This window comes from Dama dama, chromosome 1 (genome assembly GCF_033118175.1).
Source record: "Dama dama isolate Ldn47 chromosome 1, ASM3311817v1, whole genome shotgun sequence".
Lineage (NCBI taxonomy): Eukaryota > Metazoa > Chordata > Mammalia > Artiodactyla > Cervidae > Dama > Dama dama.
The window spans coordinates 51,443,784-51,459,092 of NC_083681.1; positions in this window are offsets into that span (position 1 = coordinate 51,443,784).

A 15,309-nucleotide genomic window follows, 5' to 3' on the forward strand; every position below is an offset into this window, starting at 1 on the left:
TGCCCAGCCCCTGCTCATACCTGCCCACCCCATGGACAGGAATCTCATCCTTCCTTCCTCAGGGCAGACCCTCCCCCTATGGGGCTGCCCTGCCCCCCACACTGAGCCAAGCTGGGCCTCCAGGACTCCCCCAGGGCCCAGCACTGTCTCAGTACTAAGGGCCCATGGAGAGATTTTAGGGAAAGCCTAGAATGTTAGAACACTCAAAACCTAAAAAGGTGTCTGATACAAAGTTGAGGACACCGAGGCTTCTTAGAGGAGGCCCCTCCCTGGTCCTGCCCCACTGCTGGACTCTCCTCCATTGAGCCTCTATGCTCTGTGGAGAGACAGACTTCATAGGTTCCTGGGAGGACTCTCACAGCAGGCAGAAGCTCTGATAGAAACTTCAGAGGCAGCATCTGAGGCCTGGGAGGGGTGGAAATGCCCAGGTACAGGGGTGGCCTCCTGCCACAGACTTGACTCTCTGCCCTGAACTCTCCTCCTGCTCCAGGCTAGAGGGAAGGAGGTCTCCCAGGCCAGACATAACCCTTTTCTCTGCTCCAAGCCCTGATACCCTTCCCTGGATCCTGCAGTGTAATCTTGGATTAATCACTAGCCTCTCTCTGGGCTTCAATATTTGCATTTATATAATGAGAAGATTGGGCTGAGAGTCCCTGAAACTTTCTAATAGGGCACAGGTGTGGCCATTCAGATTTCCCAGGAGAATGGAAGCTAGACACCTCTCAGCTATGTCCAGCATTTCAATATGATGGCTCAGTATCCTGGCTGACCCTACCTGAGTCTGAATACAGAGACAATCTGCTCCTTCCAGGGCCTTCACTGACTAGGAGCAGGCCAGAGTCCCCAAAGGGAAGCCCAGTCCCACACATATGGGTCTTAGCCCATTCAGCCTAAGTCTGCACACATTTTTTTTCTTTCTTTAGACAGGTGGTACCCAGGAGACAAAGTGTTGTTGCACAGAGTCGGACACGACTGAAGTGACTTAGCAGCAGCAGCTATACTTTGGGTGTGGTCTTGCTGCCAGCAGAGCAGGTATTCAAGCCTTCACACATACCCACTCATCTGTGCTCTCCTGCTCAGACATGGATACCCACATACACAGACATAAGACATCTACACACAGTTTTACCAGAACAACGTACATAACACTCTATACACAGGCACACATACACACAAGCCACACCAGCACGCATATAACCATCTAAGAATAAATTGGGCATAAGAATGGACAGTCACATGTTCACACATATAAATAGGTGCACACTTCTATACAAACACTGATCCAAATGCTCTCACCTTCTCAGAGCCCTATATACACACATACAACTGGGAGGTCACATTAACACACACAGAAACACAAAGAAATCAACAAACCTCACCCTCATCTCAGTATCAGAGAAATCGCCATCCAGTATAAATCCAGACACTATCTATAATTTCAATCTAAATCCATTTCCAAATCTAAATCTGCCCCAGAACTGTGAGGAACAAATTTCTTGCCTCCAGGCTCAACCTCTCCAGTATGTCTGTCCCTGTTGCGAGGGGTCCAGCCTCTCTTCAGCCTCCCTATCTCGCTAGGTTATTTCAGCAGGGCCCTCTCACATTCCAGCACAATGCAAGTGGAGAACAATGGGTTCTCCTCTCCCTACCCTTCATCTCTACTCCTTATCCTTCAAACGAAGACCCAGGCTAGAATGAATGTGGGTGATAGCACCCCTGCTGGAGATATGTGGCATCACAGCACAGGCTGTGGTGGAGGGCAACAGTTAGAAGGGAGAGGAAGAAGAGGAAGTGGGGGGCAGGGGGGCAGGGGAGGAGGAAGGAGAGGTTGAGGAGAAGCGTACCAGAGGAAGAGGAGCAAAATTCTGGGAGCACCAGGAGTGGAGTTCAGAAGCTTCAGGCCATCTCAGGTTTCTCCACCTCCATCTAACCGGTCCAAGCCTCCCCAAGACCAGCTATAATCTGTTCCTGCCTCTGCTCAGAACCCTTGGGTAAATTCTGGTGAGCCACAGCAAGAAGTCCCAACTCAGTCTGGAGCTAAGCCTCAGGGGTTGACCAGTCCATCTCTTAGTCTCATGTCCTAAGGAGCCCAACCCTGGCCTTCTCACCTTTGAGCCAGGTCTTTGCTCAGCTTGTTCCTCTGTTGAGATGTCTAATTGTCCATATCTTGTCTGTCCTCTGAAGTCTGGCCTTTGCCATCTGGGACAATAATTCATGGAAAGGGCAGGAACTTTAGGGGCAGACAGACCTGTGCATCACCAACTCAATGGACATGAACTTGAGCAAACTCCGGGACATAGTGGAGGACAGGGAAGCCTGGTGCACTGTAGTCCATGGGGTCACAAACAAACAGTTGTACAAGACTTAGCAACTGGACAACAATGACAGATCTGTGCTCTAGGAATTAGCTGAATACCTCTGGGCCAGTTATTTCCCCTCTCAGATCCTCTGTCTCTTCATCTAGAAGACAGCAGTCTCTTGGGTTTGTGGTGAGGATTAAATGAGATCATAGATGTGAAAACAGTGCTCTGGAAACTGTAAATTTCTCTGTGAACGTGTGAAGAGTCATAATTATGGCTTAATCCTTTTATCCCTGCCCCCTGCACCTGCCAACACTCAGCAGGCTGAGTGATCCCTGAGGGAAAGGATGCAGGCTGCCTCACTTTTGGGGCCTCGAATGTTCTAGCATTCACCAGGGCCTGCCCCAGCCAGCCTCAGCAGCAGGGCGTGGATTTGGATCCAAGGTGGCAGTACAAAATGTACTCACTGCAAGTTCACTCGAGACTACAACTCCCAGAATGACTCACAGACTGTCATGGGCGTGGCCACAGACTTAAGCCCTCATCAAGCCCTTTCCGCCATTGTTTTCCCTGGGGATTAATCTCAGCCCAGACCAAGCAGCCTAGGGAGGTGGTTACATGTCTGTAAGGCCCCTCAGCTCCTCCCACAGAGTATCCACACTTCTCACCATTCCCACCACCACGGCTCCATTTCAGACTTCCTTGTCTCACCCACAGGATGACAGCTTCTGGGCTCTCTAGCTCTGGTCTCTCCCCCTCCAGCCCCTCACTGAATCTTTCTAAAAGTGTAGGTGAGTGTGGGTGTTTCATAATGGCAGCAGCTAACCTTTATGAGCACCTGCTGCATGCCTGGTGCTAAGCGCTCCACTTCCAGATTCTTCAGTCATCCTGCCAGGAAAGTACTGTTATTCCCACACCATTATTCACATGGGGTTCAGAGAAGTTAAGTCACCCAGAACTACACAGAATAAAGTTACTGAAACTGGAAACTATGTCTGTCTGCCACCTTCTCAATCCTGTTTTCAAAGCCCCCTCTGAACCCAAGATAGCCATCCAAAGAGTCAGAGCCTGGAAGCCCCAGGGTTCTCATATCTCAGCAACCACACTGTTGGGAAGTCCTCCTGGTTGTCTAACTTAAATCCCTTCTGGTGCACCAAGCCCCCACTGCTTCCTGTTTTTCAGGGTAGGCAGTGAGAAGGGTGACTTCAGGGACTTAAAGAAGTGGGTCACATCCCCGGGGACCTGGCCTTTCCCAGGGAACGGGCAGCTGAACAATGGGAGATAAATGTGTTGAAAACATCCCTGTTACTAAATATATCTACTTCCCCGAGAGGATGGGGGTGCTGACAGGGAGCCCATGGCCCCCACCCTAGAGGCCACAGTCCTGAGGTTCAGGCACGCTGGAGTGTTCAGAGCAGCAGACCAGGCTACTCTGGCTGTTCCGGGGACTGGGGCAGAAGGGGTGGGAGGCCAGCATGGAAGGGGGTGACGTCTCAGCCTCCCAGCCAAAGCTGCCAAGCCTGGGCTGGTTTATTTGCATATTACTTTGCATTCATTTGCATGCCACTTTCTGGAAGGGGCCCACATTCTTCAGCCGCTGCTCCTCCCTCACTCCCAGAGTCTCTGTTCATGGAACACCCCATTCTCAAATGAAGAGGAGACCCTCAGCAGGCCCTGCTGGGGGCACTGGGAGAGACCAAGAAGTTGCAGCAGGCTTACATGTCAAAGCTGCTGGGGGACCCTTTGGTGGCAGAAAGTGCTTCCTGTCCTCTAACTTCCATTCCCTCACTCCTCTCCTGCTCCATCTCTGCCCCCTACCCTTGAACTTCACACTTAGGCCACTTCGAACTTTCACAGTCCTCACATAAACAAAACCATGTTTGCGCTCACCTCAAGGTCTTTGCATGTGGCATTCCCTCTTCCTGGAGCTCTCTCTCAGTTCTGTCTGGAGAAGTGACTCTTCCTTTTAAGGCCAGCCCAAGGCCCCTCCTCCTAAATGTCTTCGTCTGACACTGGCACAGGTAGGAAAGACCACAGGCTTCCCTCCAAGTGGTCACTGGCTCTGTCCCTCTCCCCGCAGGGCTGCCATGTTTGGTTGGGCAGCAATCCATTGAATGGCTGCTGAACGAAGGAAGGAATGAATGAATCCTGACCCCTCTCCTCTGTATATCTGAGCCCCTCCAGTCCCCTCTCCCTGATGACATCACTCAACTGCAGGAAGAGCACGACTAAGTTGTGCCTCTGCCTCCAACTCCCCCTCCTGTCCTGGAAATGTCCCCCTTCATGCCCACAGTCTGCTCTTGTGAAGCCAGGTGATTCTATAGCCCCTCTGTGCTGGTAGGAAGTTCTCCTCATTGTCTACCCTCACTCCCTACTCTGACCATGCCTGTTTCTTTATCTTTATTCTTGGAGAAGGCTCAGGGACTGCTGCATCTCAGTTTTACCATCTATAGTTGGAATAAAGGCTGCTAATCTCTCCCCTCTCTCTGCCCAGGGTGTGTTCCTAGCACTACTAAACCACCATGCGCCAGCCTGGCCCTGCTTAGAAAGGAGAGTGACCCAGGATCAAGAAATGATGCAAGGCCAGGCAGCCTGGAGTACTGAGCCCACAAGGGATGGGCTGCCCAAGAGGGAAGGAATGAGCATCCTGACCCTGGGGGTATGTAAGCAGAGCTGTACAGATCTGAGGGCAAGCTGTAGAGAGGAGTGAAGTAAATGCTAGACAGTGGCCCAGATGCTCTTTATGTCCTCCCCCAACCCTGGGAAGCTGCACTGTGCCGGGTGCCAAACCTGTGCTATGAGTGAGGAGGAGAAGCACAAGGAGGTGTCTCCCGCCTTTCAGGAGTTCCTTGGCTCGCTGGACAAGGAGCTCACAAACAGGGGACATCACAGGGGAAGGCTAAGTCGGGGCTGCATTTAAAAAAAATATTTATTTAGTACTCGTGTGGCTGTGCCAGGTCTTAGTCGCAGCATACAGGATCTAGTTCCCCGACCAGGGATGGAACCCAGGGTGCCCGCACCAGGAGAGTGGAGTCCCAGCGACTGGACCACCAGGAAAGTCCCATGGTGCTTGATCCTGCACCACCAGGGAGAAAGGCTTCAGGGTGGGTCATGGGGTCAGAGGGAAGGGGGAACCAAGGAGGGCTACCTAGGGGAGGTCCCCTATTCAGAAGCCTTTCCCTAGCTCCCTAGTTTTACGAGGAAAAGTCTAAGCCTCTATAAGCCCCTTAGCCTGGCACTTGAGACCCGATGGAATCTGGCCCCTTTCGCCTCTCCCTTCCTCTTTTCAACTTCCTTCTCACTTCTGCCAATCCAAACTCTGTCCATTGAACACACTGCACTTTCTCACATCCACCCACTTTTACAGGCTTTTTTCTCTGCCCTTCCCTGCCTGGGCAATTCTTATCCATCCCTCAAGATCCAGCTCAAATTTCTCTTCCTCAGCCGCCCTGACATGGTGTGGGTCCCCCATTCCCACTACTTCTCTCTGCCCAGCACTATTCCCTGGAGGGTTGTAAGTTCCCACTTCTGCCTCCCTCATCAGACTGGGCACTCCCTGAGAGCAAGGTCTGGGTCAGTGTGCTCTCTGCATCCTCAGAGGCCAGCCCACTGAGCACCAAGCAGGCACCGGGGCATCTCTGTTGAATAAAGGAATGAAGACATGAATGACTGAATGCAGGAATGGAAGCACACCCAGTGGGCAGATTGGAAAGGCCAAAGCAGCAGAAGCCTGAGGAGTGCAGGCTGGACCCGACAGCAGCACGGCTGAGGGTGAGACTCCCAGTCCATTAAGGCTGAAGGAGGGTATTGCTGGGAGTCCTACCTCCCCCATTTGGCTAGATCCCAGCCAAGCCATCAGTAATCCCCAGGGACAAGAGGCTGGAGTGGGAAGCAGGAAGAGTGGCAGGAGGAGTGCTTGGTGGGCAGGGGGAACTGGGAGGTGCAGGAGTGTAAAGGCAATTAACCCTCACAGAACCATCCAGCTCAGGCAACCAAGAGGTGCTGAGCAGGCCTGAAGAGGAAGGGACCCGAGGCTCAGCCCCAGCCTGGCAGCCAGAGGAAAGAGTCAAAGCAACAGTCTTGCTTTCTCTGTCTGGGAAGAGATGGCTCCAGAATCTCCAACCCTCTGCCCGGCTATAAACCCTACCAGGTCCCTCCACTACCTTACTTGTCTCAACCTTCCAAGAGCTCTTCCTTTCCCACATGTAGACCCTCTGAGGTCCTGCCACTGCACCCCCAACTCTAGCCCAAGCCTGAGCCACCTCCATGCTCCCTTGCCCCCATCCTCTCTTCCAAGCCCCCAGAACTCTCCCTTCAGAAAGCCCCTTGGTCCAATTGGCCCCAGATGTCCCTGATATCCACAGTGGTTTAGCCTTCACACTGACCTCCTGGCCCCCACCCTTCCATTCTAATTCAACCTTGACAGTTCCATTGAGGCAACTTTCTAAATCCCAAAACCGATTATACCCCCTGTTGTACAAAACCTTCCTGGACTCCCCAAGGGCCTTTAGGATAAAGCCCAGGAGGCCTGGAGGTCAAAGTCCTGTAGGATATGGTCCCTGCCCACCCCTCCAGCCTCCTCATGGCTCCAGGCACATGCCCAATCCCAACCCAGGGCCTTTGCTTATACTATGCCCATCACCCCCACCTGTTAGCTTGTTCTTAGTCTTTACTGCTTAATTATGTTCAAGCTATTTTATGTTAGGAAGCTTAGGAGGCCCCAGAGAGCAGAGCCATTATTGCCTATTTGTTTTCTCCATCTCCCCGCAGGGTGTAGAATGAATTGTCCTGAGCTCATGGAGGTGGTCACACATTCAGCCACCCCCGCCCAGCCTTGGTGGGCCACAGTGTCCCAGCTGTGTCCCCAACCACCAGGGAAGCAAACAGCCACCCACACACACTCAGATGAACACACACATATAGACACACACACATACCAGCCACACAAGCACCAACATACACACTCATGCACACTAGGACCATGATCACACATCCACACAAGAACACTTATGCTCACACAGACACCTACATAACACACACACACACACAGTAGCACTAATATTCAGACACCAATAAGTATACACACAAACATGAATACACATAGAATCAAACGACATGCTCAATATTGAGTCATTCTATTTTGCAGATACAGCACACATATTAACATGCATGCCAATAGACAAATTCAAGCGTGCACACACACACACACACACACACACACACACACCACATACTCTTACCTAAACTCTCAAGAGTCACACTGGGATGCTCAAACACCCTGCTGCATACCCAACCACCAAAGACCCCTACATGCCCTTTGATATCCCACACGTTCCCTTACACCCCAATATTTATATACAAACACACACACACACACCCTCACATAGCCTGGTTTGGACCTGCACCACCACTGACTTGGAGACACATGTCACTTGCCTGCTACCTCGGCAGCCCTCAGATGATGGAGGGGCACCTCCACGGAGCCCCTTCTGTTCACCTGCATATGCGTCTCCCTGCACGTGGGTGCTCACGAGGCTGGTACACAGGAGCCTCATTCCAACCAGCCCCATGCTTCTCTCTGGGATAGGGGCTTTGGGGACAAACTTGCTTAAATTGGTGACTCTGAATCCCAATCCCCATTCCGTGGAGGGCAGTTTCCCCAGACCTTCTCCTGCTCCAGGCCCACTCATTCATAATTCATGTTGTCTCTGTCTACACACACACACACACACACACACACACACACACACACACACACACCCTGGTCTGGGACAGCATCCCTCTCCAGGGTCCTGAATCAGTCTATCAGACTCCAGAGCTCCTGGGAAACACCCTCAACACCCCCCTTCCCCGCCGACACATACACTCCCCACAGACCTCTCCCACCCCCCCAGCCCCTGAAGGGATGGTTCATGTTCATCACCAACCCCTCCCCTAGCCACCAGCCCCTTCTATGGGACCCCAGCCGCAACACGCCCTAGACTGATGTCAGGAACCCCCGCCCTAAACAGAGATTCTGCGTGCCCCCCCCCCTCGCCACCAACCATGCTATGGTCCAGCAACTGGGCACCCTGAGCAGGATCGATCTTCCCACGTGGCTCAGCTCTACACCAACCCCAGCTCCTTGGAGGGACTCCCAGGACCCAGTCCGCAGCACCTCCTGCAGCCGCTCACCCAGACCCCAGCCCCTCAACAGTACTCACGGCTCAGCCGGTCGCGCTGCCGGGTACTGCTGGCTCCTGCAGAGGATGGAGTGGCCGCATGCCTGCCCCATCGCTCCTCATCGTCTGCCTCCCCAGCCAGACTAAAGTGGCACCTCGCCCTGTCCACCCTGCCCGGGGTTCCAGGCAGGGCGCCTGGCCCAGCAGGCACGGGGACCAAGAACAGTGGCCTGTCCCCGACTCAGCCTGGACTCAACACCCCAATCCAGCCCTGCTACCCTGGCAGTTCCCGCTTCTCCCGCTGTCACTGCCTCTGCCGCTAGGCTGGCTCTGGCAGGAGGTTGGAGCAGGTCTGATAATGCAGAAGGGGGAGGGAGGAGGGAGGAGGAACTGAGAGACCCAGACGGAGAGGGAGAGAAGGGAGGGGTAGAGAGACCGGCTGGGAGAGAGGAAAAGAAAGACTCACGCACAGAAGGAGAGACAGAAAGAGACAGGCAGGCACAGAGAAACACACGAAGGAGAGGAGAGAGCGATCAGAGCCTCATAGAGATCAAGATGGAACTACAAAGAGATCAGAGAGGCATAGGGAAACACACACACAGAGGAACATAGACTGGGGGAGAAAAAGCAGAGATGGAAATGGAGACAGAGAGAGAGAAGCTGACAGAGGAGCCCAGAGAGATAGGTGTGAGGATGAGGGATTTTTAGGCATGTGCAGTTCTTGTGGGCCAGGATAGGATCTGGGGATGAGGGTCAGGTGAATAACTGGAAAGAAAGCTCTACACCTGGAGGCCAGAGGTGGGGATTCAAGTCCTGGTTCCACCACTAATTTCCTCATCCATTCACAAACCCCTACCACTGGCCAATCTCATCAGATATGATTCAGATTGTGCTTTGCCTTGGAGAAGCACCCAGGCAAGGGGAAGGGGTACTTGGCCGTATGACAGAGGGGAGGGTCTGTTGTGCCTAAAGGGAGTCCAGCAGTTGGCAAGCATTTCCAGAAGGGGGGACATCAGCTGGATTTTTTAAAAATATTTATTTGGCTGTGTCAGGTCTTAGTTTCAATCTTTGATCTTAGTTGTGGCATGTGGGATCTAGTTCCCTGACCGGGGATCGAACCCAGGCCCCCTACATTGGGAGCACAGAGTCTTAGCCACTGGGCCACCAGGGAAGTCTCTCAGCTGGGTTTTTTTAAGGCCAGGAGAGGGCCCCAGGAAAATGGGGTGTATTCCAAGATAGAGGAGCTATACATAACCCTCACCAGTAACCCTTCCTCTCTGAGCTGTGGGGGGAGTAACTCCTGCCGCACATACCAAGCTCCAGGCAGAAAAATCCATGAGGCTGAGTGGAAACCTGACCCTCCTGAGGGGCATGGGGGTGCACAGTAGTGAGGGGTGGACAGGAATGACCGAGCTTGTGCAGGAGGCCTGCCCAGGTTGAGTGCTACACACAGCAGTTGTCTGTGGCTTAGGAAGTGTTAGGAAAGAAAGTGTGAGGGAGTTTTTGCTTCCCATTGTGGCCTCAGAAGGTGGAATTTTAGATCTCTGAAAGCTGTGGGCAATCTGTGTGCTCAGCCAGGCCCATCCTAGTGCCTTGCTGCTCCACACCTGCCAGCCAGGAAGGCATTCTTTGAGCTCAGAAAGCCAAGGCCCTGGACTATGTCCAGTCCTGGCCTCTCACAGCTCTCCTTCACGCCCTGAGGAGCCTGGTGGTAAGAAGCTGAGTCAGAGGTGTCCAAAGGAGGGTGCGTCCCTGAGGGGAGCAGGTGCATTGAGGCCTCACTTGGCCCTCAGCCTTCTTTCTGTTCTCTTGCTCTGGAAACGATGGTGGAGTCCTCATCCTCAAAAATCTCCTGGGATTATGCTCGAGCAGGTCAGGTGGGAGGGAGGGTCTTCTCCCCATCCCACTGCCACACCAGCCTCCCCACAGCTGTCCCAGAAGTAACGAGTCTGTAGGAATGAGGTGCAAGATCCAGGACTATGGGCCCTCCAAGACTTAGAGCCAGGCAGGCGGGAGTTCAAACCCCAGCACAGCCATGTGCCCTGGGCAAATTCACCTCTCTGAATTTCACTTTAGTTTTCTCATCTGAATGATGAGTGATTCAAAGAGTTATGAGGTTTGGGGAGTGTCCATCAAGTTCCCGGTACACAGTTCCCCCCGCTTCTCTCTCCTAAAGAGGTTGAATTGATGGGGCCAGGGAATAACAGCACCAAATGTTGGGGTAGGGGTTGCTGCAAGGCAGCGTTGGGAGGCGGGGAAGTGAGGAAAAGGGAGAAGCCCTGAGACGGTCCGGGTCGGCACTTCTCCCCTCCACCTAGAACCGGACCAGCCAGGGCAGGAACCAATGACCCAGCGCAATTACGGCGAAGCCCCGCCCCACAGCAGGCCCCGCCCCCCGCCTTTCTCCGTGGTGCTGATCGGCGCGTGCCGCGTTCTTAGGCTCTGGCCCGTAGCGGGCCAGCATACACCATTTTGGGGAGGGCTTGTTGCGGGGCTGGAGGAAGGTGAGGGGAAGCAGGATGCTCCTGAGAGGCGGGTGGCGGCCCAAGGCGATGGGAGGATACAACCTCTGGGATTCGGCCTCCGCCTCGCGCCCACCGCCTCGGAAGGACTGCAGGCTCCAAAGACGCCAGCTACCTCCTCATTGCCTAAGAAGGCCGCTTCTTCTGTGTGCTCCCCGGCCCCTCCCCTGTGGCTGTTTCCCTCCTACCTTCCAGCCGGCCTCTCCTTTGTCTCACTCACTGGTTCTTCCTATTTTTCACCCCTTCACTGGAGCACTGGACCCTGTTTCCTCTCATTCTCCACCCCACCCCCACGGAGCATGGAGTCGACCCCAATACGCCAACCCCTAAGTGCCAGCCTTCACTCTGGAGCTCCAGATGTCCAGAACAGGCTACCTCCTGGAAAGCAGCTATGCTCACCATTATACCACCAGCATGGCTACCCACTGAACATATCTGGGAACATCTCATTAGGGCCCTAACACTCACAATACTCAATACCCAATATTGACAACTTTTGTCTCTATCAAAGGCATCAGTAAATGTATAATCCCCGGTCTGGAAACTTCAAAGTTGCTTTGCCTCTTCCCTCTCTCTCCTTCACTTCCTCTGTCAAATCTGTCGGGAAGGCCTGTCAATTCTCCCTCTCTTCCATCTATCCCTCCTTGCTCCGAGCCCCAGCTTACTTCCCCCATTCCCTGTCATTCTCCAGCCCCTTATTCCTCCTCAACCCCTTTATTCCACCTTCACCCAGCGTCTAGCACTGACTTTCTAAGACATCCAGCTGGTCATATGACGACTCCTCAAAACGCTTGCTTGGTTCCTAGTGCTTTCAGGATAAATGTCAAGCTCCTCGGCCTGGCATTTGAGGGCTCTCATGATTGACTCTGGCTGACCCCTCCATTACCTGCTCCAAGTGGAGAAGGGTCTAGTCCCTAAGGACATGCTGGTCCTTTCTTCCTTCGGTACAGTCTGTCTCCCTTTCTAGGTTGACTTCCCTTTCTCTCACCTTCCTTTTCTCTGCCCATCCAAAATCCTGGCCCAGCCTTTCTGGGCAAGTTCAACACACACCAGCCCCCACTCACAGTGGACCAGGTGGGCAGGAGGGGTCACTGTATTCTGGGCAGAGCAAGCCTGGCTGACTCACCCCCCTGACTTGCCATCTGTCCCAACATCTCATTCCCCTGCTCAGGTTCACCTCCTTTTTCCCACTGGATCTCATCTTCCTCAAGGACAGGCTAGTCCTTTTCACCTCGGTACCGGGCCCCTGCCTTTCAATGGCCTCACCAGGTACTACTGAAAAATGTTGTTGGAGGAAAGTAGGAAGGAGACACAAAGAGAGGGTGGACATGAGATGGGGCACTTCGGAGCTCGGTCCAGGACACACTGGAGCCTCAAAGAGGCTGCAGGTGGATGTGGGGACACAGGTGGTGTGTGTTTGGAGGGGGTGCTTACTGACCGGCTCTGTGGGCATTCACCTTCCCTGCCGGGGAAGACTGAGGCTGTGGAGTGTGGAACAGATCACTTCACTCCAGGGTAAGGCTGGTAATTGGTGGAACACGGATTTCACGGAGGGTTGGCCTGAAAACCCCTGGGTGACTCCCTCTGGCTGGGAGCCAGGATGTCCACATCTGGGTCTTGGCAACAGGAGCCCATGGAGGCGGGGAGGGGGGGAACATCTCACGCTGCTTCTCTTCCTCAGTCAGAAGCTGCCACCTGTGGCTCCAAGGACAAAGGTGAGGGGAGCACCAGGTCCTCGGCGGCAGCCTGGCATAGCTCCCTGCATTGTCGTGTTAAGCACAGACCCCACCACACCGCGGGTGACAAGGCCTTTGCATAGAGGAACAAAAGGCCACCACTGCCTCTGGAATGGCTTCTTCCACATCTCAGGAAGGTGGTTTTGGGGAGGCAGGAACGAGGGCTGAGGCATTGTGGGCCTACTTCAGGTTCCAGGAGCAGCCAGCAGTGCCCTATGGGGGAAGGAGTGACCTCATGAGGGGGCAGTAAGCTCCCCATGTCTGCTGGGCAGGGGGATAAAGTGGTGGGACAGATGAAAGTTTAGAGAAGGGAGAGACAGCCCCTCTCAGAATCCTACCTTCCTACCTACACCACCCCATGGATGGGGTGGGAGCGCTTAACTGGTCCAGGGAAGATGGGCAGGTTTAGGGTGGGCAGAGAAAAGGCAGAGCAGGAAGTCAGCCTAGCATGGGGCTGAACCAGACACTTGGCAGTGCTTTCTGCCTAAGACTGAGGTCACCTCCTGGGATGTGGATCAGGCAGCTCAAGATGCTAGAGTCGGCAGAGGCCAATCCCTCATTGTACAGATGGGGAAACAGGTGAGGGAGGGCAGAAACAGGTCCAGGTCGCAGGGAGTAAAGGACAGGGCTGGCCCTAGGATCAAGGACTCCTGGTCACTGCCCCACCAGACTAGCTCCTCCTCTTGTAATCTTCCTCCTCCCCTCCTCCTCCTCCCCCTTTCAGCCAAATTGAGGGCTGGGAGGGAAGTCTGCAGATACAGCTTATAACCCTGGGAAGGGATCCCCAGGAACACGTCATTTCAGCAGACAGGTCAGAGCAGAAATGATTGTGGCTTCAAACTCTGGAATGTCTGGGGCCCTGGCCCAGCTCCCTCACCTCCACCACCCTCCAACCCAACACACTAGGACTGTCCTTGCCAGGAGGCCCTGAGCCACCCACTCAGCCCTGATCTAACTCTTTCCCCTTAACTCCCTGCACCTGAGGGGGGGTGGGGGGGGAGGAGGGGGTGTGACTCAGTGGGATAAAGGCAGCTGCTATATTTGAATGATTACATAAGCTAAAAGGGAAGCAGCTGCAACGTGACTCCATCAAGGTCGGGAGAGAAGTTAAGTCTGGGCCCAGGAGGCAGGGTCTCCTTCCTGCATCCTGAGGTTCCAAGCTGGGTTTAGACAGGACTCTAAAAGGACCTGGAGACTGCAAGCTAGTTTATGCATTGCTGGACTGCAAGAGAGGTTTTCTCTAGGGCATGAGAGGAAGGCTCTGTTCCCTCTCCATCACCTGAGCAAAGAAGCCTCCTGACTTGTGGAGACCCTAAGGCCTGACCTAGACTAAACTCTACATCTTCCCCCAGGAACTCTTTCCAGAAGGAAAGACAGAACTGAAAACAGCTTGTCACTGATTTAGAAAAGAGTGCCTGCTGGGGAGGGCACAAGGCATGAAGCCTTGGCTCATCTGCACCAGCTGGAGAGGACCTGTGTTCCTGTCCCAGCCCTACCACTCACCAGTCACCTGACACTGGTAAGTCTACGCCTCAGTTTCTTCACCAATAAAATGAGAATAAGAGGTATCTTTTCCATATGGTTTGTTACAAGGATTACATAAAATGACATGCAAACCCTTAGCCCAGGAGGTGGTGGGTGCTTCATAAAGGCTTATCAGCATCACTATTTACATCATTATTACTGCCGATGCTAAGGACTGGCTAGAGACCTCCCAGGTGACTGAAATGACCCTTTTGCCCCAGTAACAGCTGACCTGAGTGGAAGGTGGGAGGCCAGAGAGAACTGAGATCTGACACAGGAGCTTGGCTGGATGAGCTGTGTGCCCTTAGGCAAGCCCCTGCCCTCTCTGGCCCTTAGTCTATACATGAGCCCACCGGATCCCAGGCTCTGGAGTTCATATTTGCAAGACGACTTCCCTCCACTGGGATTAGTGGCTTGTGGCACTGGAAGCTGCAGCGCAAGTAGAGTTGGTCAGGATGCTGGTGATCTGGGGGTGGTGTGAGCTGGAGGCGGGCTCGGCAGCCAGCACTGGGCACCAGTCCAAGGCCCACCTCCTTGGGGCCTCTTGGCAGCTCCTCCAGGGGTCTCCGCAGGACCCTGGAGGAGGAAGGCTGCGCCCACCTGGGCTGTGTTGCCATGACGCTGGTCTCCATGGTGCTAGGCACACAATCCTCCCTTCACCCAGGAGGAGGAACTGGAAGTGACAGGAGCGGAGGCAGCTTAGGCCCTGGGGCCTGCGGGCCTGGCCCTCTGTCTCCATCAGTGCCACAAGCCACTCAGGACGGAGGGCAGGCAGGAAGAACACCTTCCACCTCAGAGGGTCAGAGGAGTGACAGAGAGGGACTGTGAGTGAGTGAGTGGAGGAAGACATACAAAGGAATGGCAGAGATGGGGGAAGGCAGGGAGAGCCGGGAGACGTAGGGGAAGGGTGGGGTGGTGGGGAAGAACACACTGCAGTCACGAAGGGGGAAGTGCCTCCCAAGCTGACAAGTGGTGGGAGGCACCATCCAGCCCATCTCTTTGGTCTCAGGGTTTTGAGGTGGGTGGTGGTGGGAGGACAGAGTGGAGGAGGAGGAAGGGCAGGAGG